The sequence below is a fragment of the Bactrocera oleae genome, chromosome 6, assembly GCF_042242935.1.
Source record: "Bactrocera oleae isolate idBacOlea1 chromosome 6, idBacOlea1, whole genome shotgun sequence".
NCBI classification, from domain to species: Eukaryota; Metazoa; Arthropoda; class Insecta; order Diptera; family Tephritidae; genus Bactrocera; species Bactrocera oleae.
This window is the reverse complement of record NC_091540.1, coordinates 23,695,956-23,709,790: the sequence shown is the minus strand read 5'-3', so window position 1 is coordinate 23,709,790 and position 13,835 is coordinate 23,695,956. Positions and strand designations below refer to the sequence as shown.

General features: G+C 33.0%; 1 protein-coding gene and 1 long non-coding RNA gene across 6 annotated transcripts in view; one reads left to right on the top strand and one right to left on the bottom strand.

The window, feature by feature from the left end:
• olf413 (DBH like monooxygenase olf413) overlaps nucleotides 1–13,835 on the top strand; it is a 237,236-nt gene that overhangs the window by 165,177 nt on the left and 58,224 nt on the right. The window lies entirely within an intron of this gene.
• LOC138857931 (uncharacterized) lies at nucleotides 2,481–13,166 on the bottom strand. The gene is made up of 2 exons (XR_011397159.1): nucleotides 12,939–13,166; nucleotides 2,481–2,777 (listed from the first exon to the last, which is right to left on the bottom strand). It is a non-coding gene; the product is annotated as an uncharacterized lncRNA (long non-coding RNA).

Here is a 13,835-nt window from a genome sequence, read left to right as displayed (position 1 = left end):
GCTCTTGCCAATAATGATACAAAAATCCTGCTTCAAAAATCTTGAGTTATGTGGCGCGCTACTACTTGCCAAAATCGCACTTAACATAACATATAACAAAATTGTCCTAAGAAAATCGAAAAATCGACACCTCTCTTATTAGAGTGCCTCATAGTTGTCAACATTTTCATAACGTATAAAACTTCAAAAATAAAGTTAAGGGATCATCATACTTACAATGTGATACAGTGACGCAACCAGACTTACAAAAAGTAAAGGACGCACTTATCGCAACTATCTAAGCGCTCATCAAACGGGTAGTTTATGGGAAACACTTGTTAAAGTTGTAAGTCTCACTTCAAAAAAGTGAGCGAAAATCACAAATCTCACTCTCGCAAGATCCCTCTTCAAAGGTTTGAAAGGAGTACCCATTCTGGCCATATCTGAGCCAGGCGTGGAGTCGCTATCCTCATAAGCCGATAATAAAGAGATTGCAAATAATTGCTGATAATACAGAAAAGGCAAATCATAAACAATTCGCATAAAAAATCGATAAAAGAAAAAAAAACGTAAATACAATCACTACTTATTGTATTGCCAACTATAAAACCAAAAAATTGTCAGAATATAGTTGCGTATCTCAAGTCTATACCAAAATACAAATCGCAAGCAAAATCACTTGTTCTTGTTAAGTTGATTAAAACCAAAATTGCTTCTCACAGCTAATATTCGCGCCCTCGGCTATTCCATCAACAGTACGCCGAAATACATTCAACAGCACAGATGTATTCATTATCAATACATGTAATACTAGGCTAAATATTCGCCTAGGGGGCCCAGGATGTTTAAATGAGTTAAACTCCCTCCTATAAGTACACCACTCTACTCGGGAAAAACTGGCGCCCCCTAATAATGCCCACCACATACTCATCAATACACCACACCAGATGACACCACACAGGACAACACAACATACTATCTTTACATTCGTTTTCGTCTACGGGCCTGAGCGCCACATCAACCTTAAACATTCGAAATAATTCCGATCTCTTTGCACAACGTCATCGTATAAAATCGCAATCTCCGCTACCAACCGTCAACACTTTCTGGGCTTAAAACCGTGGTATTAATCTTTATCAAAAAAAGTGTTAAACCAATAAAAAATTTGTGAAAATTAACACTTAATAAAAAAAGTAAAGAACATTTTAATTTAAACCTTAAAAAAAGCGTTTTGTGGAAAAAATGGAAGAAATAATGTCATTGGTGAGTGCTAACATTATAGCATAACTAATCACAAGCCAACAATGAAAAGATGATGTTAAGGTTATAAATAAAATTAGAGTTCACATTTGGCATTACCAGACTCTATCATTATGTAGCTATAGTAATTGAAATTTTGCAATTTTATGAAAATACACATATGCCACCTTTTTTTCCAATCTTCCTAACACTTCTGGTAGGCCGCTTTAGGTATGGCTTTCAGTTCCTTCTTCGAATTCTCTTTTATGGCTTCAATCGACTGAAAATGCTTTCCACGAAGCGGCAATTTGAGTTTAGGGAAAAGAAAAAAGTCACACGGTGCCATGTCGGGTGAATACGGTGCTTGCGGAACAATATTTACGTTGTTTTTGGTCAAATAATCGCGTGCAAGACGAGACGTATGAGCTGGATTTTGGAACAAGTCGAGCAGACACACGTCTCATGCCCAAAACATCGTGAATAATGCTATGAGCGGATCCATGTGATATGTTGAGCTCACTAGCTATCTCTCTTTCAGTCACACGACGATTTTCCAACACAATTTTCTTTACTTTTTCGACGTTTTCTTCGTTTATTGACGTTGCTGGACGACGATCATGGGGCAAGTTCTCCAGCGATGTACGGCCGTCCTTGAACGACTTATGCCAATTAAAAATACATGCACGTGATAGGCAAGACTCCCCATATGCCTTCATGCAACAATTGCGTCCGTCGCACTTATTCCATTGGAATAACAAAATTGCAAACAAACACTTTTTGCTCAACGTTAATTTCCATAGTAAAAAAACACACTCGAGGTTAACTTGTTTATAGTGCCTTAAAAAAAAAACTATGTGACAGATCGCGCTCAAATTTGACGTGTCGTGATGCTTTAGTGATACATAGTAATTTTAATTTTGAAAACGGTTTTCATATGACACAAATATATTTAGAAAGTGAAATTGCGAAAAATATGTTCCGATGTAAAAAAACCAAAAATTACGTTGTAAACGAAACAAAATTGCTCATAAGTTGCTATACTCTTACTACGATCACATTGATTTTATTGAAGTAATTATGGCACCACATAAATGCTCAATATGTGAAGAAATAGTTTCTTGTTTTAATGTTCATCGTATTGGTTGCAAAGCTAATATGAAATCGGTATTACAGTGCCCACCTCCAACAAAAGCTAGAATCATGGGCAACGCCTTCATTTGCACCACCTATATTTGCATTGATCGATACAATTTAAACATAAATTTTCAATTTAAACATAAAGTTTATATATTTAAAAACTAAGCCTAGAACTTTATAATAATATGGTAGTTTTTTTATATCAAGAGTTGTTAATATTGTTGTATATACATATTTTCACCGCTAAATGCTGAGACAGCTGCCATGTTAATCGGTTAGACTAAACCAAATGATACTCACATTCCAACACAAGCACTCCAGTTGGGAACGGGCAGGACCTCGAACGCTTAATTCGTTGATCACCTTCGCAGTGCTCCAAGAGTCGTATAAATGTATGCATAGTGGTGACTTGCCGGGCATACCTACGGTATTTTATATATTATGAATATATTGCGAATTGTACAAATAATTTATTTATGTTAATTTATTATGTTAATTATTATTTATGTTAAGAAGTATACAGACTACAAGTATATGTATTTAAAAACGAAACCTAGAACTATATAGTAATATTATAATTTATTTTACATATGTAAAGAGTTGTTAATTAAATATTGTTCATATTTTCATCGCTAAATGCTGAAATATAAATTGTAAATAAAATTTGTGATTTAAAAATTTATACTTAAATTATAAAAAACGACTCTATAATAATTATCTCTTGATATATTTTATAATGATAAATTTTGTTTCATTTTTCAGAAGAGTTATTATGACTTGTACTACCAAATTCTGTTACCATAGTTATTTTTTCCGGTCCGCTCATAGTAAAATTGAATTTTAAGCTTATGCATGAATAAGTTAATTTAAAAAAACGCTTAAAAATATACCGCATATTTATCCACATGAAGTGGATATAATTATTATATTTATATTACTAATAAGCATTAACATGATTCTATAACCACAATTGAAAATAGTTTTAATAATTATTACAGCGTTTTTTTGTTTGCGCAACCCGTTTTTACCACCACCTCGACTCACCATACTCACTTATACCAAAAATGATTGAATATTAGACTCCACCACCCCATGCATAAAACGGCATGTTAATTGTAAACAAAAACGTAAGCGATTTTGTTAAACCATGAAATGGACTCAATTTATTAGTTTATAGTGAAAAAATCTTACTGAATTGAATAGAATAATGTTACGGGAATATATTTTGGTTATTTTTAAATATAGCCAAGTATTATATTAAAAATAAGCCAAGTATTTCCTCGCAACATTATTCTATATAGCTTAGCAAGCGCAAACTTGAGTAACAATTGAGATATCTTGATGAAAGATGGTAGTCATGGTCCTTGGCACCCAAGAAATATTTGCAGCGGTAGCGATGGGCGGAATCGAATCATTGCCACCCACACAAAACGCCAATATTCGAAAACTTACTACTAGAACTACTAAAAGATCGATAAATCAATAACCAAATGCGCCTGATACAAGAGGGTTTTATAAGAGCCGGTTCAAAATTGACCGATGGACGTGTCACCGACCACATTTGGGTGAAATCACATATCTCCGTGGCCTTACTTGACCAATTTCAACCAAATTGAGTACATACCATTATCCTAAAACCATGTCTACTTGCCATACAACACAATTTTATGATATATTCGGATAATACTTTGCACAAATAGTTCCTTTAAGGTATGCCATTTCGAGTCGAAAAATTGTCAAAATCGGACCATAACTGATCGAGCCCCTAATTACCGAATATATTTACCCAAGTGCGTATGGCTGACTTTTTCCCGAATATACAATATTGGGAAAAACATATGTCTAAGAGATATTTTACGAAATTTGGGGAAAATGTTCCTTTGATAATAATGAACCTTTGTGTCAAAAATGGGTTGAGTCGGGTGAATACTTTTTTCTACCCATATACGTAATATACAAATTTTTACCAGCTGACATTATACTATATATATCGGCCAATGTCAGAGTTATTTAAATTAAATTCAGAGAACGTATTCTAATAACAGTGCATCTTCGGACCTAAAATTTACAAAATCGGGCGAAAACTCACCTTATCCTCCATATAACTGATATTCAGGATTTTAAAACATCCGGCTGACGTTATTCCATATATAAATACGTTTATATATATATATTTGTAAAATTAAAAAAAGTTCTCAAGTATACCTGAGCAATGTAATGCAAACAGCCCTCATATCCCTAAGATAATGAATTCGTAATAAACTGTACACGTATTACCTGGCAAAAGAGGACGATTTTGTATATAGGCGTAATCGGATCACTACCACGCCCACAAAACTCCATTAAGTGGAAACCTAGAAAATTTCATAATGGAGCTCTTCATTAAGATATAAGACTGTTGGTCCTGCCCTCTAATAGGTTTAATGTATATATCTCCTAAATCACTAAAGCTTTAATAACTTAATTCCCTTAGAATCAATCCTTTAAGAACCGCTACCGACAGTGCGAAAATAGATGAAATCGGATTATAACCCCTACTATATTATTATAAAAACTATACTTATTATAAAAACTACTCAAAGTGCGATAAATCTATAAATGAATACGCCAGAAACATAAAATTTTACATCTGTGATGGTACGAGAAGGCTTTATAGGACTATGGGCGTCCCACCGCACACATTTAGATGAAAGCCCATATCTCGGGACGTATTTGACCGATATCTACCAAATTTAATTGGTAATATTATCCTAACGCCTACTTTCCATATAACAGAGTTTTAGACTTTATCTGATTCTTTCACTTTTCAGTATACAAAAAAAGAACCAATCAAAGTATCCTGATACAACTTGGCTTTAAGGTGTACCACCTTATGACCAAAAATTGTCAAAACTATTCAAGCCCCCAGATACCGAATATACCCAGTTCCTGTTGCGAACTTTTTATCGAAAACATCGGTCAATCTGTAAGATATATAATATTATAGAAATTCGGAGCGAAATTTTTTCTGATATTAGTATGCCTGTATGTTAAAAGTGGGTTGAATCGGATCAATAAGTTCCTTAGCCCCCATATACCTAATAGAAACCGTTTTCGAACGTCCGGCTGACTTTATACCACATAGTTGACTTTATACCGCGTGGTTGACTTTACTCCTGTCAGATATGTATATGTATTTGATGATGATTTTAATATAAATTTCGCTAGGAAGTAAATTATAGGTATAAAACGAATTTAGTCTATGACCTATAATATAAGTTAATAAGATAAAAATTTCGAAAATCGAATAATGAAAGTTGAATTCTTTCGCAGCATTTATTAAAATACAGGTTTGCCAACACTTGGAGGTATGTCCCGGCTTTGAGCCTGAGAAGTTGCAAGAGTATGATATGTTCGGTTACAACCGAACTAAGCTCTTCCTTACATACAAGTACTTAATATAAAATATTGCCAACAAAATGTTCGGTTACACTCGATTTTAGGTCTCACTTACTTGTTTTTATTTCATCTACCTATGTTATTATTTCGTAGCAGCAGCAGAAAAAAAAAACAGTTTTGAATCGTTTAGTGGGTTTTTTTTTGCATTTTCTAAATAAACTTACCATAGTAATGCAACGTTCATAGAATACGTGGTAACGACAATTTTAAAATCATATGTTTGATGACGATGTTGGTTCAAATTGGTTCGTTGCCATAGTCTTTGAAATATGTTTGTGTTATTTATGGTAATTCTTGAAATAGCTTAAAATATTATTAATTATAAAAGCTATTAAATGACCATGCTCTTGTTAGCAATTGATAAGAATTTGTATCAAGGATGTTATGAAATGGTTTTGCACTTAAACAACTTTTTTAAATTTCAAGAATATTTCAATTTGCAAAAAAAAATTAATTTTCAGAAAAAATTTACATACGAAAATATATCATACATAGCAACTCTAATGCCTGATGCCTTTTCCAACGAATGGCATATTTAAATTAATCAAATCCGTTAAAAAAGAAGAAAATTTCCAGCGGGGGTGGTTCGTTGGAAAAAAATGTGTATCAAAATCGATTTTTACACATTTTGTTAAATAATATCAGGTGTGTTCTAAAAGTGTTAGAAGGATTTGTGCACAAAACTGTGAACAAAATTCATGTGAGTAAAATAAATAAGTATGTGTTATAAAAAAAATTAATTTTCAAAAATTTCGCCTAATTATTTATTTTGCTTCATATTTAACATGCAATATTAGGTTCAAATACACATTTCTTGAGATTTCCCAAAAATGACGATTTAAAAATGCTATTTTTTGTGACGGAGAGATTAGTCTATTCAAGAATTCGCTCAATCATATTAAAGTGCATGATGATTAATGATTTTCGGCATTTACAAAAATAAGTGCGAACTTGTAATTTAGGTATTATTCAATCAAATAACGTCCTTGTCCTCCTATTTAAAAAATTATTTAACATTGAGTAGATATTAACTTATCGCCTAAGGGCTTCTTGGACGTTTTTTCGGATACATAGGCAGGAATTTAAATATCGTCTTCGTTTGTATCTTTTGGGAAAAAATGAAGCAGCTTTAACCGGTTGCAGTAATGTTGAATGCGACGATACATCCGATTTAGAAGGGAACCAGTTACCTTTTACAGGCGTGTATAAGCTTCAGTTATTGGTAGTTATTAGCAATGTTGTATGACTTCATTTCATCTAAGTATACTATTGTACATATTACAAAAACTCCATGTGGAAGTTCCTGAGGAACAGAGTATAGAAAACGAATTATTGGACCTCGAATTCGACAGTCTAAAGCATTTGGTGGAATACATTTGTAAAAAATTAAAAACTGAAGTGGTTGAGTTTGAGAAAGATTAGAAGTACACAGGGTTAATCACGCAACGAGGGCGGGTTGGAGAAACCAACTGAAATAATAATGGAGGTGAAGTCCCAATGTGAAGGATATTTAAAAATGAAAATGGGTAAACCATAATAATTACCTAGAATGCAGTGTCAAAATTAAACGTTTGTTTTTCATATCTCGCGTTTATTTTTAAATTAGATCTCTTAATAAAGATATATTATATAATTGTTTGAACAAAAATGCAAAAATCAAAAACAATTACATCAATAATAATTTTTTGCTATTTAAATTCGTCCCACTGTAAGTATGACGATATTGGTTCAATGACGTCAAGGTTGCCGTAACATTCTATTCTATTAACGTTGATAGTAATGTATATAATTTGTATACCAAAAAGTAGCGAATTCAACAAAGAAAAAACTTACCGACTTTTAAAATTTTAAATTTATCATATAAAATTTCACACAAAAGTTACAGATCTTTTGATTACCTACAATATGGAAATATAACTTATTTTTATAGTACCTGTAGTAGGAGATAAACCATTTTTAGCATTTGAAATTTCAACCAAGCCTCTCTCCTTGCTTTTCCCGACCGTAATCGCGTAAATTATTTTTTCTTTAATGTTTTTTACTTTCGACTTTACAAACAACTTTTGGATAACACTTCAAGCTGTAAAGCTGTAATTTTTTGGCTGTGAATTTTTGTGTTTTTATTATACGAAAATCTTCAATTTTAATCATTTTATTTGATATTTATTTAGTGATTAATTTTAAATAGCAAGTTAAGTATAAGAGTTCATAAGTTTTGTCTATTATCTTAAAGCTTAAATATTAGAATTTTGTAGCCGAGTCAACTTTTGCTTCATTTTGTTTTAATTTCTGTTTTGCTTTATTTTATCTCATCTACTTCTCTATTCACAGCTGTGTTGTGTGTAGTTTTTTATTTGTTCTAGCGCATCTAAAACTGTTCGCTATATTGTTTTTTCAAACAGTCCTGGTTTTGAACTTTGATTAAAATTGTTATTAAATATATAATACTTATAAGATATTGTTTTATTTAGTTTTTTATTTAATCTACCTTTAATCCTTCAACGGTAACATTAAAGGTGAGTCAGATCACTATGTTTCATGCTGGCTTTGTGACGGGCTTTCCCATATTAAATGTGCTGGACTGACAGTTACAATCTTAGATACTATTATCAACTGTAAAGGATTACGTTGGTCCTGTTTAAATTGTAAATCGATTGAAATTTATGTATTTGAAGTTTATAAGCAGACACGCAATGGTCCAACATTAAAAACTATAGGGTTATTGCAAAACGATCAGTTATACCTAAACTTTTTAAAGCAGACCATGTAACTTTTTCGATTTCTCCGTTAATTTCTTCATCTCAGCATGGATTTCGTAAAGGGAAATCGACACTAACCAATTTGCTTGAATTTTTAAACCATGTATCTTTGGTTTTTAGGAAATATAAGCACACGGATGCTATATACACACACTTTAGCAAAGCTTTCGGCTCTCATAAATAAACTTGATCTTCTGAGCTTTCAGATAAGATTTCTAATAAAACACAACGAGCGATATTTGAGGATACTCTTTCAGATACAATAAATGTTTCTTCAGGTATTCCGCAAGGTAGTAATCTTCGCCCGATTCTGTTCTTGTTGTTTATTAACGATATCTCTTCGGTAATAGAATTCTCAATAATTTTTTCATACGCCTACAACATAAAACATTTTAAATCATACACATCAACTGATGAAAGGTGGTTGCAAACAGACCTAAACAATTTGGTGGTAGTGTTCATTTTACAAACCGCAAAGCACTTCCAACGCGGAACATACCCCTTTCACTTCAGGTAACTTATCCTTTTTCTCTTAGGATGATAACCGCACAATGTTTAGGGTATAAATATAAAATTAGGTTTAAGTGTGTGTTCAAACTATATGTTGGAATAAAGGCTTCAAACAGCGCAAAGCGTTGTTTCCGTGCCATCGTGGGATCGAAAACGAAGCCGGGTCGATAGTCGTCACTCCTTTTGTTAAAGTTGGTATGGGATATAAATCATCAGTGGATGTTGTATTGTTTGTGTTGGTGCGTGTTGTAATGATGTGGAATGTGGATTGTGATATGATGAATACGGCGTGTCAGTGTTATGCGACTGAATAATGTTGTGTGCTAATGTGGTGTGTTGAGGGTCATTTGGCCAGATTAAAATTATTTTCCATTGAATCTCAATAAATATAAAACGATGTGCTTTTCCATAGATCTGTTCACCCCTCTTCTTATGTAATAAAAAACAATAGTCTAGAGCAAGCTTTTAACTTTGTTGATTTGGGAATATGGACCCAAAGCTTAATTTTAGTCTTCATATTAATACCATTGTCTTGAAAGAAAAAGCTGTCCTCAGTTTTGTTAAACGTTGGTCTTAATAATTTAGAGATACGTATACTACTAAAACACTCTTTATAACTTTGGTTAGACCTATATTTGAATATGAATCTGTTGAATGGAACCCTAGCTACCAAACCCATACTGACAAGTTAGAGTCTGTTCAGAAACAATTTTGACTTTTCGCCTTAGGGTTTTTCCGATGAGATTCTAGGTTAAGTCTACCTCCATACATTAGTCGTTTAAAACTTATAAATTTACCAACACTTGCTTGTCGTAGGGAAATGCTTGGCATAATATTCTTAGTGTAAATTTTGAATGGAGCAGTTTGCAGTTCTTTTCTCCTGTCTGAAATTAAATTTAATATCCCGGTTCTCTTTTCGAGGCAGTTTAGACCTTTACTGTTAAAATCCAATGGATCAAATTTCGAACTAAACGAACCATTCTCTCGTATATGTCATGATTTTTATTCTTATTCCTGCACATTTTACTTATCTGGCTCACTTTTCCAAATTAAAAAGACTTTATTGCTTTAAAAATTTATTATATCGTAACTATAAATCTTAGCTGTAGAAATTTTTCTGCTGAATAGTTTTAGATCTAAACACTTAAAAACGTCTCTTGCCTTTTCTGACTCTAATGGTTGGATTATTAATTAAAAAAATAAAATGTATTATACAATAATACAATTGTATGTACAAAATTCAAATTTCAGCACAAAAACAAATTTTGTTTTCTTATTAGGGACTTAAACAAGGAAACAAAAGTAGTTTGTTTAAGTACTTATTGTATTTATGCATATATATTTACATAGTACATATGTATATGAATATTGTTTTTGTGACTAAATCCAAAATTGTATTTCCATTTCTGGCTCTCATATTACATGTAAGAAACTAGTTTTATGGAAAAAATAATAAGGCGTAAAACGCAGAAATCAAACCTCATATACCAATTTAGTAACCACGCATTCTAAAAAAGTTAACAAAAAAGGAATGAATGTATAAACGGAGAGGGTCAAAACGAATGGGTGGATGGTTATAGCAAATAACTTATGCACACTAAGTACTCGTACAGCAAAAGTGCTGCAATAAAATATGGCAATGTGATTTCACCCTACTATACAAGCAATACAGTCGAAGTCTTAAAACCCCAACTTCTTAAAATAGTGCTCGGCATTACAGCCACTTAATGAAACGCATACAGCGTGACTAATGCTTGAAGTGATGGCACAAAAATCCAACTCCCTTTTCACTTGTATTTAGTGGCCAAGTAGTACACATAAAAAGAGCAAAAAACACGGCCTGGCACCAACCCCTAATTCCATGAACCAAATTCAATTCAAACATTCTTCGCGGACATGCTTATACAAGTATACAACACTGGCGCAACTTTTTTTGCAAGAGTAAATTACTAAATAAATTTGTCTCGCTGAGAGTTTCAATATGGTATACTTTTCCTGGCTTAAAGGGACAATGCACAAGAATTGTAATTTATGCACTCGGAGTGTCGACTACACGCATTGAATCTATGTATAATTCTGATTCGCAAAAGCTTTTCTAAGTGAAATAGACTAGTACAGTAACGGCAAATCAAATCAATTAACAAAGTTACTTGCCAATATACAAACAAACATACAATCATAAAATGTGATTTCATCTCAGATTTAAATTTTTATTTTCCTCCGCACTGCGACGGATAGTACACAATTATTAACGTTCAAAGTTCATATCTAGAACTATTGAACAAACAAGCAAATGCTGGAAATATTTTCAGATGCTAGCAAAGTTTATATAATGGTAGTGAACGGATTACAATCATATTTGCTTCCAGTGAACTTTGTTATTATAGCTTAAGCGGTTTAGGAGATATGCACATTAAACATATTAGGGAGCGGGACCACGCCCTCTATACAAAAAATATAAACTGCAGATGCCCCTCCCTAATGTGATCCTATGTACCAAACAGTCTTGTATCTTATTGCGGAGCTTAGTTATGGCAATTTTTTTGTTTTTGATTAATGACGTTTTGTGGGCGTGGCAGTGATCGGATTCATAAAGATATGTCAATTTTAACTCAAGCTTGCACAGACGGACAGAAGGACAGACAGTCACCCGGATTTCAACTCGTCTCTTCATCCTGATCTTTTATATAGTATATATAACCCTATATCTAATTCGAATAATTTTAGGTGATACAAACAACCGTTAGGTGAACAAAACTATTATACTCTGTAGCAACTAGTTGCGAGAGTATAAAAATGCCTTATGTATTTCATTAAGATATCTCAGAAATTGTAGATATTTGCTTTTTGGTATCAGCAACATCCCTTATCATAAAAAAAATTGTTCTTATTAACAAACGATTGTTTGTATCATTTGTAATTTTTTTTAACAAAACTTTAGCGTAAAAAATTATTTAACTCACGAACCAAGTGTGCAACAGCCAACTACAAAAAATTGGATTCTAGCTGCACGACCGCATCATATCCATAGGTGGTTCTGAAATAGTCCTCTTGCAATCACGTTGTAAATACATAGGTATACCTACATATGTACATTTACAATCGTCTAAGCTGGCGAAACAATTTTACACTGAAACTTGGCTAAATTACTTTTCTTTAGTAAATTAGATTTAAGAGCATTTATCCTCGATGGATTTTTATATTACTTTCTCCTGAATTATAGTAATATTTAATCTTGTTAAATATATAGCAATTTTTTTTTTATTTAACGTTTATTTCCAAAATTAGTCAAATTTATTTGTAAGCTTAAGAAAGCTTAGTAAGAATATTTTATTTGTTGAGCATAACTTTTAAGCAGTCAGATGCACGAATATAATTACGCAAGTATTATAACTAAGCAAAATAATATTTCAATGAAGTGTCTAAGTTGAGTTGAGCAATTGAGGTTAGAGCCACTGATAGCAAATTTCTCACATTCGGCATTGTTTTACTCCATAATAACAATCACTAGAACTTGTCAAGCCCTACCGTTACGTTAAAGTTGACAGCAATAAAAGCAACGGCATCCTTTTGGCCATTAAATCCTGTCGGTTTTAGTAACGATAACTGCTACAGCTACAATTGGTCATGGCTTGTTTATTTTCATTAATTTTTGGTTTGTTACCTCATGATGTTTTAAAATCGACACAAAGTCTCCTCCCTTTGCTTTCATCTCAATTTATTCATTCAGCACAACGGTTTTTTTAAGCCCGTCATTTTTATTTGTGTACAAGTTTTTTTTTTTTTGAGCACTTGAATTGTTTTGTGTTTTTATTACTCTTATATGCGATACACACAGGTGCTGGACAACAAACTCATTTACATGCACATACTTACATATTTGTATAAGCTTTAGTGAAAACCATGTCCGCATTTGTCTTTCCCCACCTACATCTCGCAGTAATGACTTTTATACATTCATTCACACATTATATACGTGTATGTAGAACTCATCATCCGCACATTTCCACTTGGTCGCTCTTCACTTTAACACCAAAGTAATACTGATCGGCCGGAATGTACGCGAGCAACGCTCCAGGGGGTTGTGTTGAAATATTAATTAAAGTATTGTGAAAATGGTAAAGCAACAAAGGTTGAGCGGCTAGTCAATAGTTGGAACCACTGTTAATGTATAACACTACAGTCACTTAACAGCGCCACATGGAGCACTTGGACATAATTGATTCAAATGCCTTTTCAAATGTACTCGGTCACACTGTAGAACAAAGTAATGACGAATGCACCGATGTTCCAAAGTCTAAATAAGAAATTAAATGCATGTAATTTAATGTTATAGCCAAAAATTTAGCTTTATTATAAAGATAAGAGCCGTATATCAGCCATAAGTCTCTGGCTTATCTACGTAGACAATCGACTTCGCAGTCTAGCGGTGTTAAATCGCATGATCTTGGAGGCTACGCCACAGGCCCAGTTTCCTTCAATAAATTGATCGTTTCGTTAGCTGTATGGCATGGATTTAAAGGTCGTGCACATCAATATCCTCCAATTTAGGCACGAAAAAGTCACTAACCATGGCTCTATAGCGTTCCCGGCCGGCCACATTTTTGAAAAAATATGATGATTAAGGATGTAAAAGCGTTTAACAATGGCTTGTGGATTATCATCCGTCCAAATGTAATAATTTATTTTATTAACGTACGCATTCAACCAAAAGGAAGCTTCATTCTTATTGGATGCAGCGCACGATCACGCAAACCGAACTATTATTTTGGT